The sequence below is a fragment of the Solanum dulcamara genome, chromosome 5, assembly GCF_947179165.1.
Source record: "Solanum dulcamara chromosome 5, daSolDulc1.2, whole genome shotgun sequence".
NCBI lineage: Eukaryota > Viridiplantae > Streptophyta > Magnoliopsida > Solanales > Solanaceae > Solanum > Solanum dulcamara.
Window position 1 is genome coordinate 21,633,002 of NC_077241.1, and position 9,504 is coordinate 21,642,505.

The 9,504-nt window shown below is 37.0% G+C and overlaps 1 pseudogene; it reads left to right on the top strand.

Moving 5' to 3' along the window:
• Positions 1–9,161: 9,161 nt before the first annotated feature.
• Positions 9,162–9,280, top strand: LOC129891012 (5S ribosomal RNA; annotated as a pseudogene).
• The last annotated feature ends 224 nt before the right edge of the window (positions 9,281–9,504 follow it).

A 9,504-nucleotide genomic window follows, 5' to 3' on the forward strand; every position in this document is an offset into this window, starting at 1 on the left:
CTGCATATTCATCTTCACTCGGAGAATTGACCAACATATCATCGATGAATAAAATATCCAATACATCCGAGTATTGCTTGAACACCCTGATAAACAAATCCATTAAAAAAGTTGGAGAATTTGTTAGTCCGTAAAGCATGAACAAAATTTCAAAGTGACTATACTAAATTCTAAAGGCTGTCTTTAGAACATCCAATTCCATCTATCGAAGTTGATAATAACCTGATCAAAGATCGATCTTTGAGAAATAACTACCCTTTGAAATTGATCAATCAAGTCATCAATCCTTGGAATGAGATATTTATTCTTAATTATGACCTTGTTCAACTGTTGATAATCAAAACGCATACAAAAGAAACCATCTTTCTTCCAACAAAGAGAACCACAACACTTCTGGAGAGATACTCAGTCTAATGAAGTTGTTATCCAACAAATTCTTTGACTAATCCATTAATTCTTTAAGTTCTTTCGGGTCTATTTTATAAGGAGAAATGGAAATAGGCTGGTGTCGAGAAGAAGATCTGTACCAAAGTTTTTTTCTCTTTCGACATGGATACTCGAAAGATCATCAGGAATCACTTAAAGAAATTCATTAACCTCTGAAACTGACTCAAAAGTAGGGGTTTTAAAATTAGTATCCCCAACCCATACAAGATGATTGATACAACGTTTAGAAATTATATTCTAACCTTTTAAGGCATGAGATAAATTGACCCTTAAACATTGATTTTCTATCTTTCCATTCTAGAACTGGCTCATTAGAAAACTAAAACTTAACAACTCAGGTTCTACAATCAATAGAAGTATAACATAAATGAAGACAATCCGTAACAAGTATAAAACTAAAATTGGTCAAATCAAGCTCTACAAGATCAACTAAGGTGATTTTATGGAACACTGTGACTGGACAATTTCTATAGACTCGTTTAGCCAAGACTGAATCACCAATACGAGTATAGACCAAAAAAGGCTCTAACATAATTTTGGGTCTAAAGCATCAAAACTCACATAAAAATGACCCTTCTTTCAACCGCTATAACAAGCATCAAAACCCGCCAAACAATCACCTCGATGGGTTTTCCCATACTTCTTGAATGAAAGGATAGTCTGACACTACCTTGAGGCTTAGGGTTAGACACTCTATCCTTGTTAAACTTTGAAGCCGAAGTACTAGAACAATTATTTTTGGAGAACTTTGGGCAAAACTGTTAATGACCACCATTTTTGGACCTCTCATTTGAATAATCACCACCATCGATCCTTTCCCTCTTAGACTCCCTAGCTCCCTCCTTTATCTATTCCTATAGTATTTGCTCATCATTTGTCATTGACTGTCATGACCCAACCTAGGTCCTAGTTATAACACGACAATTAGAATTTTGGAGGACTCCAACCAAGCCTCTTAGTATATTATACATGAGAATACATAAGGTGAATGGAAATAAAAACTGAATCATAATAAAGAAGCAGCATCTCAAATAGATCATATTTCATAAGAAGAATAAAATGACAATTATCTACTACATAATCTCTAACATGCCTCTACTACTAGATGGAGGCGTAAGACAATCTCCTATCTCAGCCAAAATAGAATGTAAGAAAGTCATAAACTTATAAGATAAATAAAATATCTCGTCCTTGGAACATGACGACTCAGCAGAAGAATCTACTAGCTCAACTCTAACCATGAGAGAGAGGAGGATGAACGTAATCGCCCCCCCTACATTATGATATAATGTAGGTAAAAATATGTGTTAGTACCTAAAATGCACTAAGTTTGTGAGAAGATGCATGAGCAATAATCATAGAACATAATCAATATAGCTCATGGATACAAGACCAATATCTTTAAAGCATGAATAAACATAAAGATATTAGAATATGTACCTCATTGGTCAATGCATTAAAAGAATCTCATAATCATCATAAACTCATAACTCACCTAAAACTGTGTGGGATAGGTCCTTTAATCGACATATAAGACCATGTGAACTAATAAATAGAACTCGATGACTCTCGTATCAAGACATTTTAATCACTCTTGCATCGGTATAGACCGATGACTCCTACATCAAGACAAGGGAGGCTACCTTGCTAGGACATACTCTATTAAGTAACTCTTTTAACTTTGATTCACCATATTACCATCTTTGTAAACTTTCTACGGGTCTCTTGAGAGAATGCCTATCCCAAGGTTTACTCGGGGCTTAGTCATTATCCCAATGGAACTCATAAAACTTTAACATAAAAAAATCATAGGGGAAAATCATACTAAACATCAATTCAGTTTCATAATATAACATAAGAACAACTCATGTAATATCATCATAATAAAATCATAGGATCAACTCTTCTATCATACAACTCATGCAGTATGGGTGTAGGCTTTCCATTATTATATATCTTTCATCATAAACATCTCGTGGGACTTAGTGTCACGACCCAATTTCCTAGGTCGTGACTGTGGTCTTACCTAGACCCCCGTATACATAAATCTCAACTATAAGAACTATACATAAGAATCCTGAGGGTGATAGGAAATTCGTCTTCATATGACCTTTTTCATTTGCACTATGTCATGCAAGGGCCGACAAGGTTGCCTTAGAATAATAACATTTATAATATGCCATAAAGGCACAACTGAATGAAACTCGTAAACAACCCACCTACATATGTTAGTAGACCTCTAAGAATTTTAACAGTGACATATGGCGGGACAGGGCCCCCGCCGTACCTCTGAATAAATAACTATATACATTATTCAATCAGAACCAAAAGCTAGGCTCCAGAATAGTGGACCACTTCCGACATAGTTGAGTGGGAGTCCTAAGCTGGAGGATCTCCAAAGTAAGTATCTGTACCTATAAGCATGAAAGGCAGCCCCCCCTGAAGAAAGGGAGGTCAGTACGATATATGTAATGAGTATGTAAAATATAACACATCATAGCTAAGACCCTAACTAAAACAAGGATGCAAGGGACAAGTGTAACAATTAACAAATTAATGTACCTGCACGTTAGGACACATAGTCATAAACATCATCATACGCTGTGCCCGGCTCCTGCAGGAACCCAATATCATAACTATTTTATCATATTACCATATCACCATATCATGATCCCCTCTCATCATGTATATTATTTCATAAAGTCATCGTATACAGCATCATATCATCATATACGAGATAATCTTATCGTATATGTCATCATAGTACATCCGATCCACTATGGGGCTCGGGGTCACAAGTGTATCCCTATATTTTCATATGTATATCTACGTAAGTATCCGTACCTTTAGTGAGGGACTTGGTGAAAGAGTAGTATACATAACGTACCATACCTGGCCTCTTTATGGGACTCGGTGCCATTATCACATAGTAAAATATAACAAGGAACGTTCAGCCCGATCTATAATTTAAAAAATATTGAGGAACGTACGGCTCAATCCACATTTTTATCATATCATCATATATATATATCCAACCCAGGACTCGGTGAATAAATTTATCATATACGGTATCATCGTATGCTTCAACTTCATCGTATACGGCATACATACATATATATAGTCAGCCCTGGACTCGGTGAAGGAGTAATAAAGTTGTGCATGATAACATTCCTGGCCTATCATGGGACTCGGTGAAAGAAGGATTACCATATGCACGAGTAGAGTAGTGAGAAACCATATGCAACTAGGTCATCTCCTAGGACTCAATAAAACAGTCAAGTGAACCGTCACTTGAAGACAAGGGAACTAATTATCTGAGGAACCCTTTAGATGTTATTAGGGATTTCATCAATTAGAGCCTCAGGAGTCACATGCGTGTACCAAAATAATGCCACACAATTTATGCAATAAATGACACAATTTATACAATCAGACACGTAGCTTATGCAATCAGAGATACAACTTATGCAATAAGAGACATTTATCCTCTTAGAGCCTTTTTAAATCGGAGCTTATATTTCCACTTAGTATTTAAATATAGGTGGCTCGGGAGTAGTAATCTAACTACTTTAGGACCCTTAGTATTCAGAAGTGACTACGAGTCAAGAATTATATCCAGAACTTATAAATGGAATTACCTTTAAACTCATATCAAACATCATTTCACTTACCTTAAGCCCCTTTCAAAGAGAGAAATAGACAAGCCTTATATGTACTACTTATGATCCTACAGAAGACTTGAAAGGCGAGGACTCCACTTATTACAGGAGTTTTAACATCCAGAAGTGAACAAGGGTCTTGACTCCTACTCAATGCTTTATGAATGGAATGACTCCCAAATTTCGTATATATATAACTTAAGGCCAAGACATGCCAAAAGAAAAGAAAGGGTAAGCTTCACTTACCTTTTGTGGATTAACTGTAATCCAGCTCGCCTCGTTACCTCCTTGACTTAATAACATGAGAGTAATACTAAGGTTAATGACCTTTCGGTTTCCTATTTCTAACTCTATAACCAAGAACCCCTAGGATTCATTTCCTTATCAAATACCCTCGACCAGTTTGTTACTAGATCTAAAGTTACCAAAAATTGGGCAGCATCTCCCCTATAACTTCAACATCCCCAAGATTTCACTCAGCCAAAATGTCAACAACCATACCAACAACAACAAACAACATCATATATATAAATAAATTACTTCAATATTACCTAATACAACTCCAAACAACTAGTTCAAAACTACGATACCAAAATAGAGTTTTTAACCTTTATTTTATAATACCTTTAACCATAATAAACGGAGGGTCATGTGTCTGCAACCAGAAGAACCCATACCCTTTTTAGAACCCTTTACTACCCTGCAACACACAACCACACAAGATACAACCCTAGCCCATAATCACAACACCCTACGACATCATATCATCGTATACGGCATAATCTTATCGTATATGTCATCATAGTACATCCGGTCCACTATGAGGCTCGGGGTCACAAGTGTATCCCTATATTTTTATATACATGCCTACTAAGTATCTGTCCCTTTAGTGAGGGACTCGGTGAAAGAGTAGTGTATATAAGGTACCAACCCAACCCCTTTATGGGACTCGGTGCTATTATCACATAGTAAAATATACCTAGGAACATTCGGCCTGATCTATAATTTAAAATAATGCCGAGGAACATACGGCTTGATTCACATTTTCATCATATCATCATATATATATATCCGGCCCGAGACTCAATGAATAACTTTATCACATATAGCATCATCGTATGCTTCAACTTTATCGTATATGGCATTTCATCATCATATAATTTATACATACATATATATAGACATTTTGGGACTCGGTGAAGGAGTAATAAAGATGTGTACGATACGTTCTCGGCCCATCATGGGACTCGGTGAAAGAAGGGTTACCATATGCATGAGTAGAGTAGTGAGAAACATAGGCAACTAGGTCATCTCTTGAGACTAAATAAAATAGTCAAGTGAACCGTCACTTGGACACCAGGGAAGTAATTCTCCGAGGTACCCTTTAGATGTTATTATGTATTTTATCTATTAGGGCCTCAGGAACTACAGATGTGTACCAAGATAATGCCACACAGTTTATGCAATAAAAGATATAATTTATGCAACCAGACACATAGCTTATGCAATTAAAGATAAAACTTATGCAATCAGAGACATTTATCCTCTCAGAGCCTTTTAGAATAGGAGCTTATATTTCCACTTACTATTCAATATATAGGTGGCTCGAGAATAGTAATCTAACTACTTTAGGACCCTTAGTATTCATAAGTGACTATGATTCATGAATTATATCTGGAACTTATAAATGGAATTACCTCTAAACTCATATCAGACATCATTTCACTTACCTTAAGCCCTTTGAAAGTGAGAAATAGGCAAGCCTTATATGTACTACTTATCATCCTACAGAATACTTGAAAGGAGAGAACTCCACTCAATGCTTTATGAATGGAATGACTCCCAAATTTCATATATATATAACTTAAGGCTAAGACATGCCAAAAGAAAAGAAAGGGCAAGCTTCACATACCTTTTGTGGATTAATTATAATCCCGCTCACCTCGTTACCTCCTTGACCTAATAAAATGAGATTAATACTGAGGTTAATGACCTTTCTCTTTCCTATTTCTAACTCTACAACCAAGTACCCCTAGAAATCATTTTCTTATCCAATACCCTCGACCAGTTTGTTACTAGTTCTAAAGTTATCAAAAATTGGGCAGTATCTCCCCTATAACTTCAATATCCCCGAGATTTCACTCATCCAAAATGTCAACAACCATACCAAAAACAACAACTAGCATCATATATATAAATAAATTACTTCAACATTGCCTAATACAATTCCAAACAACTAGCTCAAAACTACGATACCAAAATAGAGTTTTTAACCTTTATTTTATAAAATCTTTAACCATACTAAATGGGGGGTTGTGTGTCTATAACCAAAAGAAAACACACCCTTTTTATAACCCTTTACATCCTTGCAACACATAACCATACCAGATACAACTGCGGCCCACAATCACAATATCCTATGTGACTTCGATTTAGCTATGACGACTTCAATTTACTTTGTTTCTAACATCAAGCATCTTTATGCAATTTTTTCACTTACAACATTATTTAAGACATGTAATGTACCTTATAACGTCATCATAAACTCTAATTTGAAAGGGAACACCTTACCTTTCCCGAAACTCACCAAAACTTGCCTTAGAAGCTCTTTTAGCGCGACTAAAAGTTTGTGGCTGCTTGCTAACATTTTGGTGCTTCTCCAAAACATAAATTTACATTACTAACATCTTCATAAAATCATGGTATACCCTAGATAATTAATTCAGGGAATGAAATTAAAGGCTTACCTTTCTTTCTCCTTGGCCGAACCTACTCTCTCTAGTTCTAGATTATTCTTCTCTTCTTTCTTTCTCTAGAAGTCTCTTGAACTAGGAAGATAAATGAATTTCTTGTAGATAAGAATGATTCATAATATATATATATATATATAGTCTACTTTAGGGGAGTTACATACGTCAACCCCTAAGTGGTGACACATGTCAAGCCCTAAGTGGTGACACGTGTCAAGCCCTCATTGGGCTAACACATTCCTTCCTCCTACCATAGGCTATAACGTGGAAAGTGGGGGGTACACCCCTTACTCCAGATGCTTCCACATGGCACTCTCCCTTGCTGCCACATGTTACTCTCTCATGCTTCCACGTTTCACTCTCTTTTCCTCCTCGTGGTTTGTAATCTCGTCTTACTTTACAAACCTATGTAATCCTTGCTATGTAAGCTTGGTATGTACTCAAGTATCTTATGTATGTAATATTTTGAAGTTCATAGCTTACGTAAGTAAGTCGAGTCCTACAACTTATTATTTGGTCTCCAACTTCTTCCAGATTCTTACAACGCTATTTCCAATCTCTCCTATCATAAGGTGTCACATTCTCCCTTCCTTAGAGTTGTTTGATAGCGTTATTGCCTATTAGACTCCCATGGTAACTTCTAAGAAGCTTGAGAATCTTTAAGAATCTGAAGAATCTTTCCAAAAACTTAAGAACCTTTCAATATTTTTAAGAAGCTTAAGAAGCTTAAAAACCTTCCAAGGTACAAAAGTACGGGGTGTAACATCCTTCCCCCTTTAGAACATTCTTCCTCGAATGTGAACCAAATCCCTCCTCAAGATCTTATACCAACTATATGTAGAGTTTCTCTGTTCCATCACAAAAATACATACTTTTACGGAGCAATCAATATCAGAGTCCCAAAGGTTGGGATTACCTGTAGACGTAGAGAATAGGTACGGATACTTGTGCTTCATTTCCCTTTTATCTTCCAAGGTCATTTCTTTGGGACACTCATTTCGCCATAATACTTTGATGGAAGCTACGTCCTTAATTCACCACCCCCTACTTTGCCGATCCAGGATGGTGACTAGTTGCTTCTCGTAGGATAACTACTCTACGACCTAGATATCCTCTATGGAATATACTCGGGATGGATCACCAACACACTTGCAAAGCATCGATACTTGGAAGACTAGATGTACTACTTTCGGATCTGCCGGTAAGTCCAACTCGTAGGCAACCTTGCCTATTCGGTAGGGGTATGATAAAAGCCAATGCATCTCGGGATAAGGTACTCTTTCTTGTTGGATCTCATCACTTTTTCTATGGATGACACATTTGAGAGTGCTTAATTAGAACTTGAAACTCTAGAGATCGATGTCGATTATTCACGTAGGAGTTCTGCCGACTCGGAGATGTTAATAATCTCTCTTGAATAAGCTTCACCTTCTATATCGCTTATTGAACCACATCTGGGTGTATTAGTCATGCTTTACTACCATCAAACCAATCAATTAGCGACCTACACTGTCCGCCATACCAAGTCTTATACGGGGCCATCTGGATACTAGAATGATAGGTAATATCATAAGTACTTTTAACAGGTGGTAGGCAATTGTCTGAGCTATCTTTCGGGTCAACCGTATAGGCCCGCACCATATCGTCTAATGTTTAGATAGTAGGCTTAGTCTTTCCATCAGTCTGAGGGTAAAATGGTGTACGAAGACCAATCTATCTTCCCAATCTCTTCCTAAACTAATCTTCGAAAGTTAACTGTAACTTGGGCTCCTTTGTCTCTGAAAATAGTTATGGTAACTCCATAAAGTCTCACCACCCTCTTGACCTATAATTTTACACAATCCCAACTAGACACGTAGTCCTTGATTGAAGGAACATGGGCTGATATTGTTAATTTGTGGATAACATTCTATATAGAATTATCTGTCTAGGGAGTGCAAAGTGAGTCTTGTATCCAAGGTCATGTTGAGGAATCTTCGACCTTGTATATTACTTCTTTATTTCTTTAAATGAAATCAACTAGTACCCTCACCTTTTTGGTTTTTGCTATTTGCCCATCAGAGTCGGCTACCAAGTTATTTTGAAGTCCCCTCACACAATGACCTGTATAGTCTTTCCGTGGTTTGCCTATCATTAACTGGTATTATGTTGAAAAACTATGGCATACACAGGCGCCATCTGTTAGTAATCAACTAATCCTTATTGCTTTGCCTAAGTCCTTTTATAATTCCCTTAACATAACTTATAACACTCTAGGTACATAGTCTTATATCGTTGTTTCGCTGCTAGTTCGGATTCTTCCATCTCATGCGATCATAGAGGCACTAATGCACCGGATCCCACCAGAATTTTGAAGTTAAACATGCTTGGGTGAGAGTAGTACTAGGATGGGTGACCCCCTGAGAAGTCCTCGTGTCACGTTCTATTGCAATCCTTGCAATAATGTATGAAGGCACTCAACCTAGCCCAAGATTTACCTTAGAGTCTTCTTGCTATTCTTCATTATTAGTCTTTCCCTCTCCGCCCCTATCTTACACTTGACGTCGGGATAGATCGTTGGTTCAACCATGGCTAGGTCCTATTTTTCCCTTAGTACTCACCCCATCTCGGTAGTTTGGTCTAACCCATCTTGATATCTCTCTATAACG